Raw genomic sequence first — 19,617 nt, forward strand, 5'->3', positions numbered from 1 at the left:
TGCTGTTCCAGCCTTTATTCTTCTATTCTACTAATTGCTGTGTTTGCATTATCTTATCATTTACTATGTTGTGTAACGCCGCCACCCTGTGGTTATTCTTATAATACATTTTATAGTGTGTTATGTAAATTTCCATTGCATTGCTCTCCTTCCTCTTTTGTGACATCACATCCTCTGTAAGGTCCTTCGTCCTTCCTCTTTGTCGCAGACTTCAAGCTGGTGAGAGCAATTCTTTTTGACCTCTAATATCCTCTAGCATACCCTGATTCCCTGCATTTGTTTTCAAGGCAAATCAATAAATTATCAAAGCTTCACCATTGTATTCTCCTCACTGGATTATCACATGCAACTGGTGCCTATATCTGGAGATATTAGTGAGTTCAGCTATCTACCATTGCTTGTACAGGGGCTATCACTCACAACCAATCAGGGGATTTTCTCTAACGTACATCTGTGGCAGAATAGTCAAAAAGAAGCTTAAATCTACAGTCTTGCATGTCTACACACAGTCTGCCAGCGAGATTAGAGCTGTTCGCCATCTTACACGCACGTGGCTTCATAAGCACAGTGCACAAGCTGGAATACCCTCTTAAAGAGACAGTACCGCTTAAACAGGAATAACATGTCCACAAGAGGCTTAGTGGATCTCTCAGTAACTGAACATACAGAAAGTCACCCTGCTCCCAAAAACTCAGATATGCAGGAAGCAGAGTCAATGTTAACTGAAGAACAAGCAGTACGATCTAAACGTGTTTTCAAGCCAACACAAAAGATTAGAGAGAACTTTGAGACGACCAAAGAAGAGTTCAGTGACAATCTAAACGATTTATGGCAGAGAACTGAACACTATATAGCAGCTCTTTTACGATATAGCAACGACCCAACAAAGTTAACTACAACGTTGAATCGCTTAACTAACTCCTATGTCCGCTATCAGAGATTCTCTGCTAAGTACATCACTTTCCTGAGCGACTCTGATTTTGACGAAGCCTCAGAGGAGCTGAGTGAGAGAAAGAATCTCCTTGAAGAGAAGGATGCCCTAGTACAAGATGCTAATAGCAAGGCAGAACTCCGCATCGCACATTTCCAGCAGGCGAGATCCCATCGCTCAACTTCAAGTAAACATACCCTTTCATCTTCCAAAACCTCTCGTTCCGGAAGATCAACCTTGCATGACAAGCTTATTGAAGTCCGGGCAGAAGCAGAGGAAGCAAGCGTAAGAAGTTCCTTTGCTAAGGAGGCGGCGGAGATTACGAAGAAGAAAACAGAAATGGAGGCTAAAAAAGCAGAAATGGAGGCTAAAAAAGCAGAAATGGAGGCTAAGATAGCAGAAATGGAGGCTGAGACAGAAGCCCAGCTAAAGATCCTCCAGACAGAAAGGGAAGAAGCAGCTACCTTAGCTAAACTAAAGGTCCTCGAGCAAGCATTAGGCCAAGGTACCGACCCAGACTGTTTCGTTCCAGGAGAAGAGGAAGACCCAGCCGACCGTACTGCCAGGTATGTGCTAAGGCAACCATCGCCTACTCCTCCTGCTAAATCGCATGCAGCAACGCCACTTCTAACTCACCAACTGGGCGAACCCACAGAGTACCAGAAATCATCACAGCCCAGTAATAAGGTAATATCTAGCACCAAGCGGGCTGATCATCCAGAGACTAAACCGCAGCTTAATCCTTATGCCACATCATTCCATCCTGATCAATCTCAACCTTATCTGCCAGAGCCCCTACATGCTCTAGAGACACCACAATGCAATACTGCAATATGGAATGGGAGATCAGACATGTCAGACTTTGCCAGATACATGATGCGCAGGGAGCTGATTAACATTAGTCTCTCAAGGTTTGATGACCGTGCCAAAAACTACAGGGCCTGGAAATCGACCTTTAAAGCAGTAATCGTGACATAAACCTCACTGCCATGGAGGAACTTGACTTGCTCATCAAATGGTTAGGCCCAGAATCTGCAGAACACATAAAGACATTAAGAGTAGTTCATGCAGGCCACTCAGAGGAAGGTCTCGCTGCAGCATGGGAGAGACTTGAACAGACCTATGGCAGTCCAGAAATTATAGAAAGTGCCTTATTCAGGGGACTTCAAGCCTTCCCAAGGATAACTGGCAAAGACAATCGCAAACTCCAGGATCTGAGCGACCTACTAAAAGAACTTGAATTGTCAAAAATGGACCCACGTCTGCCAGGACTGAGTTACCTTGATACTGCACATGGCGTCAATCCAATAGTGTCGAAACTACCACATGGCATGCAAGAGAAATGGGCAGACCAGGGCTCTAGATACAAGAGAGAACACAATGTGTCTTTTCCCTCTTTCTCTTATTTTACCAGATTCATCAGTGACCAAGCTCGGAAGAAGAATGACCCCAGCTTTGGCTTCACTGAATCCACTCTACCTGCTTCATCCTCATGTTCAAGGTATGACAACACCACAAATAAACATAGAGACTTAAGGGGGACAGTATCCGTTAGGAAAACCAATGTTCCACTCATTTCAACCTACAATACTAGGAAGGAATACCCTGTCCTCAAAGAAAAGGACCCTAACCGCATGTGCCCCATCCATAAAAGACCTCATCCTTTAAAGAAGTGTCGTGGGCTCAGGGCAAAGACCTTGCAAGAACGCAGAGAGATACTCAAAGAGCTTGGAGTGTGTTACAAGTGTTGTGCCTTATCTAATCATATGGCGAAAGACTGTAAGGTTATTATCAAGTGTGCAGAATGCAGCAGTGACAAGCACGTTACAGCAATGCATCTTACCTTGCCTTCAGACAACGCACCATCCCAAGCTGCAACCAATGCCGTCGCACTTCATGGCGGGGAGCCAACGGCTCAAGAATTAGCTACAACTACTATTTCCTCTTCCTGTATGGCGATATGTGGCAAGGAGGCTGATTCTAAGTGCTGTGCAAAGGTGTATTTGGTCAACGTCTACCCAGAAGGGCAATCTGAAAGGGCCATCAGAATGTACGCAATTATTGATGAACAAAGCAATAGGTCTCTGGCAAAACCTAAATTCTTAGACATTTTCGACATAGCAGAAGAAGCAACACCATATACCCTCAACACTTGTTCTGGTCGTGTAGAGACTTATGGCAGAAGAGCCACTGGATACCTTATCTCCTCCATTAAAGGGAACGTTCATATACCCTTGCCAACGTTAATTGAATGCGACCAAATACCAGATGAAAGAGATGAAATTCCTACTCCAGAAGCTGCATATCATCATTCCCACTTGAAACATCTAGCTAGTGAGATCCTCCCTATGGACATGAATGCTGACATTCTACTTCTGCTTGGGAGAGACATTCTGAGGGTCCACAAGGTGCGTCAACAATGCAATGGTCCTGATAATGCCCCATATGCACAGAGACTCGATTTAGGCTGGGTAATCGTGGGCGATGTATGTATAAATAAGAGCCACAAACCATCTCAAGTGAACTCCTTCAAAACCTTTGTGCTCAACAATGGTCGCACATCTCATTTTAAGCCATGTGTTCATCATTATGAGGTGAAGGAAAGGCTTTCTAACCTCTTAAAGACACCAGACATCATTCCTACCAGTTATGACAACTTAGGAAAAACTGTGTTTTGTACAACACCAGACGACGACAAATTGGCCTTATCCATGGATGACAAAGAGTTTATTAAAATAATGGACGATGAATTCTTCAAAGATGCATCTAACCACTGGGATGCACCTTTACCTTTCCGTGCTGTAAGAGCCAGACTCCCTGACAACCGGGAACAAGCACTCTCCAGATTCATCTCCTTGCAATGTACGTTAAAAAACAAACCAGAAATGAAAAGTCATTTTGTGGCCTTCATGGAAAAGATATTTCGCAATGATCATGCAGAGCTGGCTCCACCCTAACAAGAGCATGAAGAATGCTGGTACCTTCCATCCTTTGGGGTATATCACCCACGGAAGCCAAACCAAATAAGAGTGGTATTCGATTCAAGTGCCAAACATAACGGCGTATCTCTGAACGACGTCCTTTTCACTGGTCCGAACCTGACCAATAATCTGGTGGGAGTGCTCATGAGATTCAAAAAGGAGCCAGTAGCCATTACTGCTGACATTGAACAAATGTTCCATTGCTTTACCGTGCGGCAAGATCATAGAAACTACCTCAGGTTTCTTTGGCATATGCAGAAAGCAAACGATGGGCAGTGTTGTTTACATGCTTAAGTGTACGTGCTATACACATTGAAGCAATAGAATCCATGGACGCTTCTAGCTTCATCAATGATTTAAGACGATTCCTCGCCATCAGAGGACCAGTAAAGCAAATAAGATCTGACTGTGGAACCAACTTCATAGGAGCCTGTCGAGAGTTGCAAATTGACTCTAAACCAGTTCAAGACTACTTAGCCAATAATGGTTGTACATGGATCTTTAACCCCCCGCATGCCTCTCATATGGGTGGTTCATGGGAAAGAATGATAGGCATCACTGTATGCTGATGGACTCAAACTTCTCAAGGCTCACCCATGAGACTTTGACTACCTTCCTGGCTGAGGAATCCGCTATTGTCAACTCAAGACCTCTTGTACCTGTATCTATGGATCCAGAATCCCCTGCCATTCTCACTCCAGCAACTCTTCTCACTCAGAAGTTTGGATCTGTTCCTAATCCACCTGAAGAGTCTTCTTCTAGTAACATATATCTGAAACAGTGGAAGCACATTCAACATCTGGCCAATTGTTTCTGAAGCAGGTGGAAAAAAGAGTACTTGCCACTTTCTACGTGCTTGCAGAAGCGTTAACAGGTCAAGCCAAACTTACAGATAGGAGATCTTGTACTCATGAAAGACCAGAAGGTGGAAAGAAACTCCTGGCCCATGGGACTCATCTCAAAAGTCTTCATCAGTAAAGATGGCAAAGTTCGCAAGGTGGAAGTGACCATCGCAAAACAAGGCCATCCCAAATCCTTTATCAGGCCTGCATCTGAGATTGTTCTCCTCTTACCCGTAGAGGAATGATTCTTTTACTTGAGGAACTTTATTCCTGGGATCCAGAAGACTCAAGTCTACCATTTCAAGTGTGTTCCTTTTGTTTGTTTTTTGTTTCAGGTTCCAACATTTCATGGACATTTTGTAGTTGCATATATAGTGAAAGCCAAGGATTTCAGACGGGGAGTGTGCTGTTCCAGCCTTTATTCTTCTATTCTACTAATTGCTGTGTTTGCATTATCTTATCATTTACTACGTTGTGTAATGCCGCCACCCTGTGGTTATTCTTATAATACATTTTATAGTGTGTTATGTAAGTTTCCATTGCATTGCTCTCCTTCCTCTTTTGTGACATCACATCCTCTGTAAGGTCCTTCGTCCTTCCTCTTTGTCGCAGACTTGGTGAGAGCAATTCTTTTTGACCTCTAATATCCTCTAGCATACCCTGATTCCCTGCATTTGTTTTCAAGGCAAATCAATAAATTATCAAAGCTTCACCATTGTATTCTCCTCACTGGATTATCACATGCAACTGGTGCCTATATCTGGAGATATTAGTGAGTTCAGCTATCTACCATTGCTATCACTCACAAACAATCAGGGGATTTTCTCTAACGTACATCTGTGGCAGAATAAACTCAACTTCTCTGGCAAGATGAATGCCGGTGGGGGGCTGAGTTGGTCGACAGGACAAAAGAATCCATCAGACATCATGGAATCGGGAGTTCATAAGGTATTATGAATTGCCCATCCATCACAGGAATAAACCAGTTACATATCCGCAACCATTCAGAGCTGCCTCACCGGACAAAGGGGAAATGGGGTCCTCCCACGGGGTGGGAGTGAACGACTACAGATGAAAAGGCCCATGCAGCCCAGAGGCCAACATCTTTTCTCTAAAGGAGGGTCATGTCATGTAACATGTTTGGAGGCACCTGGGAACTCGCTGTCCTCACTACTTCCCATGTGACCACAGCTATGGATTATAGCAACTATGAATTCATCATCATAACCCAAAGGACTACTCATCTACCCAGTAACTGACATTTGATCTGTTTAAGACCTCTTGCCCGCAAACTTAAGGGCTCTGTGCCCGTGCTGTGGACCGCAAATTGTTATGTCTAGTGCGTTCTTAAGGCAAATAAATATATAATTCAGTCTTGCGCTGTTCTTGTATCTCAATTGCGAATCCCCATGTCTATGTTTTAGCATAGTTATAAGCTATCTGGGGGGTTGATTTCTGACCCGATATAATCTCAGCAGTGGACCAGGCTTATATCCAACGAGGAACTGGTGGCAGTCTACCTGGCTGGCAGGGCGCTGTTTCACTGGGGCAGTGAAAAGGCTCTCTCGACCACCCTCACTCACTCCTCGTGCTTCCCTGTGTGTGTGTGGACAGGAGGGGTCTGTGTAAAATATCGGCACTTAGCAACATCCCTAGCAACCAATAGGAAAGTTGCCTACCCCTTAGTGTTGATCGTGAATATTCTAATCGCTAATTTATCGCGAATATATTACATTGATGATTTTCGCAATCAAGAAAATAATGACTGGAAATCACGAATTCTCGAATTTGCTAAATTATGGCGAATATTTAGCCCAAAATTTGCGAAATATCGCGAATTCGAATACTGCCGATGCCGCTCATCACTACCCAGGGAGAGTCTAATGTTACATCTTGGTAACCAGTGATCAAACCATACTGTCACTGCCTGCCCAAGTGGATTAAGGTGAGTTAAATTATTATATTTTTTTTTTTTAACCCCTCCAGCCCTATTGTACTATGCATTCTGTATTCAGAATGCTATTATTTTCCCTTATAACCATGTTATAAGGGAAAATAATAATGATCGGGTCTCCATCCCGATCGTCTCCTAGCAACCGTGCGTGAAAATTGCACCGCATCCGCATTTGCTTGCGGATGCTTGCGATTTTCACGCAGCCCCATTCACTTCTATGGGGCCTGCGTTGCTTGAAAAACGCACAAAGAGGGGCATGCTGCGATTTTCACGCAACGCACAAGTGATGCGTGAAAATCACCACTCATGTGCACAGCCCCATAGAAATGAATGGGTCCAGATTCAGTGCAGGTGCAATGTGTTCAACTCACGCATTGCACCCGCGCGGAAAACTCGCCCGTGTGAAAGGGGCCTAACAGTCCTGCTGATTGGACAAAATTAGGGATGAGCGAACCCGAACTGTATAGTTCGGGTTCGTACCGAATTTTGGGGTGTTCGTGACACGGACCCGAACCCAAACATTTACGTAAAAGTCCGGGTTCGGTGTTCGGCGCTTTCTTGGCGCTTTTTGAAAGGCTGCAAAGCAGCTAATCAACAAGCGTCATACTACTTGCCCCAAGAGGCCATCACAGCCATGCCTACTATTGGCATGGCTGTGATTGGCCAGTGCAGCATGTGACCAAGCCTCTATTTAAGCTGGAGTCACGTAGTGCCGCACGTCACTCTGCTCTGATCAGTGTAGGGATAGGATGCAGCTGCTGCTGTTAGGGCCAGATTAGGCAGGGATTTACTCATCAAAAACACTTAATGAAGTGATCGATCTACAGCTGTGTATCATTCAACTTCTGCTAGTTAATTGCTCATTGTTTTTAGGCTGCCCAGAGCGTTTTTCTGTCACTTTTTTCTGGGGTGATTGGTAGCCATTTTGTGTCTTGTGATGCTCCAGCACAAGCTGCCACCAAGTCCATTTAACCATCAATAGTGTGTTTTTTTTATTGCTATATCCTACATCAGGGGCTTGGCTGTGATTGCTATTTTATTGAGGGGTGAAATACAATTGCCAAAATAGCAGTACCCTAAATATGGTGTTTCAGCTGTGGCTAGCCAATTGTAATACTATCTGCTGTCTGGCAAAGGATATATTTTTTTCTAGGGTGAAATTCAATTCCCAAAATAGCAATACCCTAAATCTGGTGTTCCAGCTGTGGCTGGACAAGTTTTCTAGTGTCCGTCAAAGCACAGTTTTTGTTCTGGGTTGAAATTCATTTCCCAAAAGAGCAATTCCCTAAATCAGTCGTTTCTGCTGTAGCAGGCCAAGTTTAAATCTATCCATAAAAGGGTATACTACATTGAAGGTGCAAATTCAAGTGCTGATAGGGTCATCCTCAATAACTTCACACGCTACCGTGCATCTCCAAGTGTAATTCTGTCCGTAAAGGGATACCTGTCATCCAGGGCCTAAATACTAGGCCTACAATTTATATTCAGCTAAATCTGTGGTTACTGCTATGGCTGGTCAAGTTATTTAGTGTCCGTCAAAGCACAGTTTTTGATATGGGTTGAAATTCAATTCCCAAATTAGCAATTCCCTAAATCAGTGGTTTCTGCTGTAGCAGGCCAAGTTTAAATCGATCCATAAAAGGGTATATTACATTGAATGTGCTGATAGGGTCATCCTCAACAGGCTAACTTACAGGGTTATCGCGTGATTTCTCAAAAATGGTTTTTTCGCAGGGGAGCATGTTTTGGGACCCCCTGATCATTCTGGACTATAAAGTTTTGTATGGGATTTCGGGGTGACCTGAAGTCGGTAATCTGTGCCATATATGGCGCAAACCCCCAAAGACTAACTCGGCCAAAATTTCTCTGATTTTTGTGAGTCGATGTGGAGTGGAAACTTCGCGCAACCCTTAGCTTAAGTTTCCGTTTTGCAAACAATCGCACAGACGGTGACCGTTTTTCAACGTTTTTCACATTTTTGCCAAATTTGGCAACCAGTTGAGAAAAAAAAAAAAGTTAGAATTTTTTAAATCTGAAGGTGAAGTTTCGAAGGGCCTTCGAAGTCGAGAGTTTTGACACCTGACTCACTCCGTTTCCTTAAAGGGCCCCTGCGCAATATGCAAATTTAGCCGACTAAAAGCCGCGTTTTCCAAAACCTACTTGTGTTTTAGGGCCAATAACTCAAAAACTATGCTTCTTAGACACATGAAATTTCCCAAAGACTCAGAAGACACAAGCTCAAACTTCCATTCCAATGTCCGTGAATTTTGGACAAAAGGGGACCGCGCAGGAATTTTTACATGAAGCCTCATTCTTAACTACATATGATTTTATGCGCTTTATGTTTAGTATTTTTCAAAAACTATAAACCACAGACATGTGAGATCTTTTCCCACATATTTAGGACACGCTGAAGTACATTTATGCCAAGTTTTGTCATCCTACGCTCTATAGTTTTTACGCAGCCCCCTATTGAATCTTGCTTTTTCACCTTATAGGCAATTTTGAGGATAATGGCGATTTTTTTTCTCAAAAACGCTGCGGCGTAGAGGCTTGAAATTAATCACAGTTGTTCAACATATTGTAAAGTACTAGCATGAAAAAATTCAGACTTCTATCTATAAAGCATTTTGAAATGCACATTTTGAAATGGACCTCTGATAAAAGCAATTTCTTACTGATTTCCCATGTTAAAGCATAGGCCCCACTAAAACACATATATCTCACAAACCAAAAGTTTAAAAAAGCTATAACTTGCAGGTCTTAGAGGGCTAGGTATAACCTTCAAGCTTTGTAAAGGGTTTTACTAAGTTGCCTTTGTGTTGTGAGATATTTAGATCAGAACCGGAGCACTTTTCCTATTGACAATAATAGGAAAATTATAAAAAATATGCCCCACTTAAGCACTCATATCTCACCAACTGATAGTCCAGAAGATCTAAAACTTGCAGGATCTAGAAGGCTAGGTATATCCTTCAAGCTTTGTAAAGGGTTTGACTAAGCTGCGTTTGGGTTGTTAGATATTTGGATCAGAACCAGAGCATTTTTCCCATTGACAATAATAGAAAAATCTGAAAAATTATGCCCCACTTAAGCACTCCCTAGCCAAAGGTCCTAAAAATCTAAAACTTGCAGATATTAGAGAGCAAGGTAGGACCTTTATGCTGTGTAAATGGTTCTTCTGGGTTCTTTTTGACCTCTGAGAAGTCTGGATCAGAACCACCTCAATAACTTCACACGCTACCGTGCATCTCCAAGTCGAATTCTGTCCGTAAAGGGATACCTGTCATCCAGGGCCTAAATACTAGGCCTACCATTTATATTCAGCTAAGTCTGTGGTTACTGCTTTGCCTGTATTAGTGTAATACGGTACCTAAATAGATAGCCAGATAGTGTTAGGTGCCTGTAAAAAAAGGCCTGAATTTGAAATCAATACATTGGGCCAAATAATTTTTTTCTTATTGTGGTGAACGGTAACAATGAGGAAAACATCTAGTAAGGGACGCGGACATTGTCGTGGTGGTGTTAGTGGACCCTCTGGTGCTGGGAGAGGACGTGGCCGTTCTGCCACAGCCACACGTCCTAGTGTACCAACTACCTCAGGTCCCAGTAGACGCCAGAATTTACAGCGATATTTTGTGGGGCCAAATGCCATTCTAAGGATGGTAAGGCCTGAGCAGGTACAGGAATTAGTCATTTGGGTGGCCGACAGTGGATCCAGCACGTTCACATTATCTCCCACCCAGTCTTCTGCAGAAAGCGCACAGATGGCGCCTGAAAACCAAGCCCATCAGTCTGTCACATCACCCCCATGCATATCAGGAAAACTGTCTGAGCCTCAACTTATGCAGCAGTCTATTATGCTGTTTGAAGACTCTGCTGGCAGGGTTTCACAAGGGCATCCACCTAGCCCTTCCCCAGCGGTGGAAGACATAGAATGCACTGACGCACAACCACTTATGTTTCCTGATGATGAGGACATGGGAATACCACCTCAGCACGTCTCTGATGATGATGAAACACAGGTGCCAACTGCTGCGTCTTTCTGCAGTGTGCAGACTGAACAGGAGGTCAGGGAGGAAGACTGGGTGGAAGATGATGCAGGGGACGATGAGGTCCTAGACCCCACATGGAATGAAGGTCGTGCCACTGACTTTCAGAGTTCGGAGGAAGAGGCAGTGGTGAGACCGAGCCAACAGCATAGCAAAAGAGGGAGCAGTGGGCAAAAGCAGAACAGCCGCCGCCAAGAGAGTTCGCCTGCTACTGGCCACCGCCACAGGGGACCGAGCACCCCAAAGGCAGCTTCAAGGAGTTCCCTGGCGTGGCAGTTCTTCAAACAATGTGCTGACGACAAGACCCGAGTGGTTTGCACGCTGTGCCATCAGAGCCTGAAGCGAGGCATTAACATTCTGAACATTAGCACAACCTGCATTAACCAGGCATCTGCTGCTGCCTCGGCCTCTTCCTCCGCCTCTGGAGAAACGTTGGCACCTGCCGCCCAGCAAACAGAGGATGTAGCACTAACACCACCACCTCCGTCACCAAGCATCTCCACTATGTCACACGGCAGCGTTCAGCTCTCCATCTCACAAATATTTGAGAGAAAGCATAAATTCCCACCTAGCCACCCTCGATCCCTGGCCCTGAATGCCAGCATTTCTAAACTACTGGCCTATGAAATGCTGTCATTCAGGCTGGTGGACACAGAAAGCTTCAAACAGCTCATGTCGCTTGCTGTCCCACAGTATGTTGTTCCCAGCCGCCACTACTTCTCCAAGAGAGACGTGCCTTCCCTGCACAACCAAGTATCCGATAAAATCAAGTGTGCACTGCGCAACGCCATCTGTGGCAAGGTCCACCTAACCACAGATACGTGGACCAGTAAGCACGGCCAGGGACGCTATATCTCCCTAACTGCACACTGGGTAAATGTAGTGGTGGCTGGGCCCCAGGCGGAGAGCTCTTTGGCGCACGTCCTTCTGCCGCCAAGGATCGCAGGGCAACATTCTTTGCCTCCTGTAGCCTCCTCCTCCTACTCGGCTTCCTCCTCCTCTTCTTCCACCTGCTCATCCAGTCAGCCACACACCTTCACGACCAACTTCAGCACAGCCCGGAATAAACATCAGCAGGCCATTCTGAAACTCATATGTTTGGGGGACAGGCCCCACACCGCGCAGGAGTTGTGGCGGGGTATTGATCAACAGACCGACGAGTGGTTGCTGCCGGTGAGCCTCAAGCCCGGCCTGGTGGTGTGCGATAATGGGCGAAATCTCGTCGCAGCTCTGGGACTAGCCGGTTTGACGCACATCCCTTGCCTGGCGCATGTGCTGAATTTGGTGGTGCAGAAGTTCATTCACAACTACCCCGACATGTCAGAGCTGCTGCATAAAGTGCAGTCCGTCTGTGCGCGCTTCCGGCATTCACATCCTGCCGCTGCTCGTCTGTCTGCGCTACAGCGTAACTTTGGCCTTCCCGTTTACCGCCTCATATGCGACGTGCCCACCAGGTGGAACTCCACCTTGCACATGCTGGACAGACTGTGCGAGCAGCAGCAGGCCATAGTGGAGTTTCAGCTGCAGCACGCACGGGTCAGTCGCACTGCGGAACGGCACCACTTCACCACCAATGACTGGGCCTCCATGCGAGACCTGTGTGCCCTGTTGCGCTGTTTCGAGTACTCCACCAACATGGCCAGTGGCGATGACGCCGTTATCAGCGTTACAATACCACTTCTATGTCTCCTTGAGAAAAGGGCGATGATGGAAGAGGAGGTGGACCAGGAGGAGGAGGAAGAGGTGTCATTTTTAGCACTTTCAGGCCAGTCTCTTCGAAGTGATTCAGAGGGAGGTTTTTTGCAACAGCAGAGGCCAGGTACAAATGTGGCCAGACAGGGCCCACTATTGGAGGACGAGTAGTACGAGGATGAGGTGGAGGAGGATGAAGCATGTTCACAGCGGGGTGGCACCCAACGCAGCTCGGGCCCATCACTGGTGCGTGGCTGGGGGAAAAAAGCAGGACGATGACGATACGCCTGCCACAGAGAACAGCTTGTCCTTACCTCTGGCAGCCTGGCACACATGAGCGACTACATGCTGCAGTGCCTGTGCAACGACAGCAGAGTTGCCCACATTTTAACTTGTGCGAACTACTGGGTTGCCACCCTGCTGGATCCCCGGTACAAAGACAATGTGCCCACTTTACTTCCTGCACTGGAGCGTGATAGGAAGATGACCGAGTACAAGCGCACGTTGGTAGACGCGCTACTGAGAGCATTCCCAAATGTCACAGGGGAACAAGTGGAAGCCCAAGGTGAAGGCAGAGGAGGAGCAAGAGGTTGCCAACGCAGATGTGTCACGGCCAGCTCCTCTGAGGGCAGGGTTAGCATGGCAGAGATGTGGAAAAGTTTTGACACCACGCCACAGCTTACTGCACCACCACATGATATAGAACGTGTTAGCAGGAGGCAGCATTTCACTAACATGGTGGAACAGTACGTGTGCACACCCCTCCACGTACTGACTGATGGTTCGGCCCCATTCAACTTCTGGGTCTCCAAATTGTCCACGTGGCCAGAGCTAGCCTTTTATGCCTTGGAGGTGCTGGCCTTCCCGGCGGCCAGCGTTTTGTCTGAACGTGTATTCTGCACGGCAGGGGGCGTCATTACAGACAAACGCAGCCGCCTGTCTACAGCCAATGTGGACAAGCTGACATTCATAAAAATGAACTAGGCATGGATCCCACAGGACCTGTCCATCCCTTGTGCAGATTAGACATTTATAACTACATCCCCTTAACAATATATTCTTGTACTCCAGGGCACTTCATTCAATCCTCTTTTTTTAATTTTACCATTATATTGCGGGGCAACCCAAAGTTGAATGAACCTCTCCTCTGTCTGGGTGCCGGGGCCTAAATATCTGACAGTGGCCTGTTCCAGTGGTGGGTGATATGAAGCCTGATTCTCTGCAATGGGACCTCTCTCCTCTGTCTGGGTGCCGGGGCCTAAATATCTGACAGTGGCCTGGTTTAGTGGTGGATGACATGAAGCCTGATTATATGCAATGAGACCTCTCTCCTCTGTCTGGGTGCCGGGGCCTAAATATCTGACAGTGGCCTGTTCCAGTGGTGGGTGACATGAAGCCTGATTCTCTGCTATGGGACCTCTCTCCTCTGTCTGGGTGCCGGGGCCTAAATATCTGACAGTGGCCTGTTCCAGTGGTGGGTGATATGAAGCCTGATTCTCTGCAATGGGACCTCTCTCCTCTGTCTGGGTGCCGGGGCCTAAATATCTGACAGTGGCCTGTTCCAGTGGTGGGTGACATGAAGCCTGATTATATGCAATGGGACCTCTCTCCTCTGTCTGGGTGCCGGGGCCTAAATATCTGACAGTGGCCTGTCACAGTGGTGGGTGACATGAAGCCTGATTCTCTGCTATGGGACCTCTCTCCTCTGTCTGGGTGTCGGGGCATAAATATCTGACAGTGGCCTGTTCCAGTGGTGGGTGACATGAAGCCTGATTATCTGCAATGGGACCTCTCTCCTCTGTCTGGGTGCCGGGGCCTAAATATCTGACAGTGGCCTGTTACAGTGGTGGGTGACATGAAGCCTGATTATCTGCAATGGGACCTCTCTCCTCTGTCTGGGTGCCGGGGCCTAAATATCTGACAGTGGTCTGTTACAGTGGTGGGTGACATGAAGCCTGATTCTCTGTTATGGGACTTCTCTCCTCTGTCTGGGTGCCAGGGCCTAAATATCTGACAGTGGCCTGTTCCAGTGGTGGGTGACATGAATCCTGATTCTCTGCAATGGGACCTCTCTCCTCTGTCTGGGTGCCGGTGCCTAAATATCTGACAGTGGCCTGTTACAGTGGTGGGTGACATGAAGCCTGATTCTCTGCTATGGGTCCTCTCTCCTCTGTCTGGGTGTCGGGGCATAAATATCTGACAGTGGCCTGTTCCAGTGGTGGGTGACATGAAGCCTGATTGTCTGCAATGGGACCTCTCTCCTCTGTCTGGGTGCCGGGGCCTAAATATCTGACAGTGGCCTGTTACAGTGGTGGGTGACATGAAGCCTGATTTTCTGCTATGGGACCTCTCTCCTCTGTCTGGGTGTCGGGGCATAAATATCTGACAGTGGCCTGTTACAGTGGTGGGTGACATGAAGCCTGATTATCTGCAATGGGACCTCTCTCCTCTGTCTGGGTGTCGGGGCCTAAATATCTGACAGTGGCCTGTTACAGTGGTGGGTGACATGAAGCCTGATTATCTGCAATGGGACCTCTCTCCTCTGTCTGGGTGCCGGGGCTTAAATATCTGACAGTGGCCTGTTCCAGTGGTGGGTGACATGAAGCCGGACTCTCTGCTATGGGACCTCTCTCCAATTGATATTGGTTAATTTTTATTTATTTTATTTTTATTTTTATTCATTTCCCTATCCACATTTGTTTGCAGGGGATTTACCTACATTTTGCTGCCTTTTGCAGCCCTCTAGCCCTTTCCTGGGCTATTTTACATCCTTTTTAGTGCCGAAAAGTTTGGGTCCCCATTTACTTCAATGGGGTTCGGGTTCGGGGCAAAGTTCGGGTCGAGTTCGGATCCCGAACCCGAACATTTTCGGGAAGTTCGGCCGAACTTCTCGAACCCGAACATCCAGGTGTTCGCTCAACTCTAGACAAAATGATTCTTTAGAATCAGCCTATTAGGATTTTAATTCTGATTTTTGTTGATGGACTTCAGGAACTGCAGACCAGTGTATAGTAGAAAGGAGGCACTCATAGGGTAAATAAGTAAGACTTCTCAGTCCCTAAAGGGGTTTATGCAAACTCACCTGTATTATGGAGGTGAGTGCGTTGAAAATGTAGGATTCGTAGGTGAAGATGATGAGGTTGTTGCAGCCAGTAACAATGCATTTGGATGAAATCTTCCATACAAAGGCTGCCACCCAGCCGAAAGGAATATCACAAGAACAGGAGGGTGAGTAGGGTAGGTGTACCAGATGGGTTTCAACCAACTCAACTAGTTGAGGCAGGTGCAGGAAACAACCAGCAAATAGATAAAAGGAGTTTTATTGGTGGGTAATTTTCAATGCAGACAATGCGTTCCGGGGTTTCGTGACCCCTTTATCAAGTCTAAAACAGCATGAAAAGAATTACTTGAAACACTATAGTGATGAAGATTAAATGAGACAGGTGTTTAGTTTTATTTTAGGTAGTATATGCAGAATCAACATTTGATAATTACAGTTATAAAACAACATTTGGTAATTCATATATGGAAATTTAAAAAATGATGAATGTTTCGATATATCATATACAGAATCATTAATTAGAAGATGTTGAAAAAAAACTGAGTCAGTTGATTAATAAGTTGTTTAACAGGTAATAAATAATAAATAAATAAATACATCAATGTATCAATACATCAATGGTAGCACCGTGACACAGGACATAATACACAGTAGAAGAGTGGGCATACCTTTTGGATGGATGGATAGGATAGGTGCTGGTATTGCACTCAGCATTATTTACACTGAACCCATAATAATTTTCCAACATATACCCATCCAATAACTCTGGAAATCTTTACTAAGTAATCAATCATATGCCCAACAGGGGCACCGCAGACTGGCCCATCCATTCTGCCAAATGACAGCTGAAGCACCCAGAACCCGCAAAAGAAAAAATCCATTCTCTGACCAATTCCCAACAACAGAGAAACCACACTGGCTCATCCAACAGACAGACGAACAAATATAATGTCTTTTATAACAGCAACAGACACAAACCTAAGGTGGATCCGTCTCATATCCAATCCAACACTGGTCTACACCATTCACAGATTAACTAAAAATCCCCCCCCCCCACCCCACTGGGAGCAGCAAAGGGTCCCAGAAAGCATCCAAAAAACCCCAGTCTACCAACTGATCGCTGACAACAGAACATACCCCATAGATACATCCCCATCCATCATTTGGTTCACTCCTCCTGTCCAGGCTTCATCACACATCTAAAGTAGGGATGAGCGAACCCGAACTGTATAGTTCGGGTTCGTACCGAATTTTGGGGTGTCCGTGACACAGGACCCGAACCCGAACATTTTCGTAAAAGTCCGGGTTCGGGTTCGGTGTTCGGCGCTTTCTTGGCGATTTTTGAAAGGCTGCAAAGCAGCCAATAAACAAACGTCATACTACTTGCCCCAAGAGGCCATCACAGCCTTGCCTACTATTGGCATGGCTGTGATTAACCAGTGCAGCATGTGACCCAGCCTCTATATAAGCTTGGGTCACGTAGCGCTGCACGTCACTCTGCTGATTCAAGCATAGGGAGAGGTTGCTGCAGCGACGTTAGGGCGAGATTAGGCAGATTAACTCCTCCAAAAGACTTAATTCAGTGATCGATCTCCAGCTGTGGATCATTGAAGTGCTAATATTGAATTGCTCACTTTTTTTAGGCTGCCCAGAGCGTTTTTATATCACTTTTTTCTGGGGAGATCGGCGGCCATTTTGTGGCTTGTGGTGCGCCAGCACAAGCTACCACAAAGTGCTTTTAACCATCAATAGTGTGGTTATTTTTTGCTATATCCTACATCAGCTGCAGGCTGAGCCTGTGTCACCGAAGTGCATTTAACCATCAACAGTGTGGTTATTTTTTGGCCATATACTACATCAGGTGCAGGCTGAGCCTGTGTCACCCAAGTGCATTTAACCATCAACAGTGTGGTTAATTTTTGGCCATATACTACATCAGGTGCAGGCTGAGCATGTGTCACCCAAGTGCATTTAACCATCAATAGTGTGGTTATTTTTTGGCCATATACTACATCAGGGGCAAGTTGAGCCTGTCACCCAGCGCCTAAAAAATAGACCTGACATTTATATTCCTCCAAATCAGTACTGTTTTAGCTGGTCAAGTTATTTGTAGTGACCGTAAAAGCACAGTTTTTGTTCTGGGTTGAAAAACTATTCCCAAATTTGCCATTCCCAAAATAAGTAGTTTCTGCTATATCAGGCCTACTTTAAATCTATCCCAAAAAGGATATCTTAGATTCAAGGTGCTGATAGTGTCATTCTGAAAAACTTAACACACACGCTAACGTGCAGATACAAGTCTAATTCTGTGATTAAAGGTATATCTGTCACACAGCGCGTAAAAAATAGGCCTCACATTTCAATTCAACCAAATCTGTACTGTTTTAGCTGGTCAAATTATTTGTAGTGACCGTAAAAGCACAGTTTTTGTTCTGGGTTGAAAAACTATTCCCAAATTTGCCATTCCCAAAATAAGTAGTTTCTGCTATATCAGGCCTACTTTAAATCTATCCCAAAAAGGATATCTTAGATTCAAGGTGCTGATAGTGTCATTCTGAAAAACTTAACACACACGCTAACGTGCAGATACAAGTCTAATTCTGTGATTAAAGGTATATCTGTCACACAGCGCGTAAAAAATAGGCCTGACATTTCTATTCCTCCAAATCAGTATAGTTTTAGCTGGTCAAGTTATATTTAGTGACCGTAAAAGCACAGTTTTTGTTCTGGGTTGAAAAACTATTCCCAAATTTGCCATTCTCAAAATAAGTAGCTTCTGCTATATCAGGCCTACTTTAAATCTATCCAAAAAAGGATATCTTAGATTCAAGGTGCTGATAGTGTCATTCAGAAAAACTTAACACACACGCTACCGTGCAGATACAAGTCTAATTCTGTGATTAAAGGTATATCTGTCACACAGCGCAAAAAAAATAGGCCTCACATTTCTATTCAACCAAATCTGTACTGTTTTAGCTGGTCAAATTATTTGTAGTGACCGTAAAAGCACAGTTTTTGTTCTGGGTTGAAAAACTATTCCCAAATTTGCCATTTTCAAAATTGTGGTGAACGGGAACAATGAGGAAAGCATCTAATAAGGGACGCGGACGTGGACGTGGACATGGTCGTGGTGGTGTTAGTGGACCCTCTGGTGCTGGGAGAGGACGTGGCCGTTCTGCCACAGCCACACGTCCTAGTGAACCAACTACCTCAGGTCCCAGTAGCCAGCAGAATTTACAGCGATATTTGGTGGGGCCTAATGTCGTTCTAAGGATGGTAAGGCCTGAGCAGGTACAGGCATTAGTCAATTGGGTGGCCGACAGTGCATCCAGCACGTTCACATTATCTCCCACCCAGTCTTCTGCAGAAAACGCACAGATGGCGCATGAAAACCAAGCCCATCAGTCTGTCACATCACCTCCATGCATATCAGGGAAACTGTCTGAGCCTCAAGTTATGCAGCAGTCTCTTATGCTGTTTGAAGACTCTGCTGCCAGGGTTTCCCAAGGGCATCCACCTAGCCCTTCCCCAGGGGTGGAAGAGATAGAATGCACTAACGCACAACCACTTATGTTTCCTGATGATGAGGACATGGGAATACCACCTCAGCACGTCTCTGATGATGACGAAACACAGGTGCCAACTGCTGCGTCTTTCTGCAGTGTGCAGACTGAACAGGGGGTCAGGGATCAAGACTGGGTGGAAGATGATGCAGGGGACGATAAGGTCCTAGACCCCACATGGAATGAAGGTCGTGCCACTGACTTTCACAGTTCGGAGGAAGAGGCAGTGGTGAGACCGAGCCAACAGCGTAGCAAAAGAGGGAGCAGTGGGCAAAATCAGAACACCCGCCGCCAAGAGACTCCGCCTGCTACTGACCGCCGCCATCTGGGCCCGAGCACCCCAAAGGCAGCTTCAAGGAGTTCCCTGGCATGGCACTTCTTTAACCACCTCCGGACCGCTGTACGCAGATTCGCGTTCCGGAGGTGGCAGCGCTGCGCACAGTCACGCATATACGCGTCATCTCGCGAGACGCGAGATTTCGCTCCAAGCCGGCCCGCGCATGCGCATCGCGGGCCGGCAAAAGTTAAAGAACAAGTTCGT

General features: G+C 45.9%; 1 protein-coding gene across 1 annotated transcript in view; it reads right to left on the bottom strand.

Moving 5' to 3' along the window:
- Positions 1–19,617, bottom strand: part of LOC120979707 (pancreatic alpha-amylase-like) — a 163,144-nt gene that overhangs the window by 59,919 nt on the left and 83,608 nt on the right. The gene's annotated exons all lie outside the window — the stretch shown is intronic.

The sequence above is a fragment of the Bufo bufo genome, chromosome 9, assembly GCF_905171765.1.
Source record: "Bufo bufo chromosome 9, aBufBuf1.1, whole genome shotgun sequence".
Taxonomy (NCBI): Eukaryota; Metazoa; Chordata; class Amphibia; order Anura; family Bufonidae; genus Bufo; species Bufo bufo.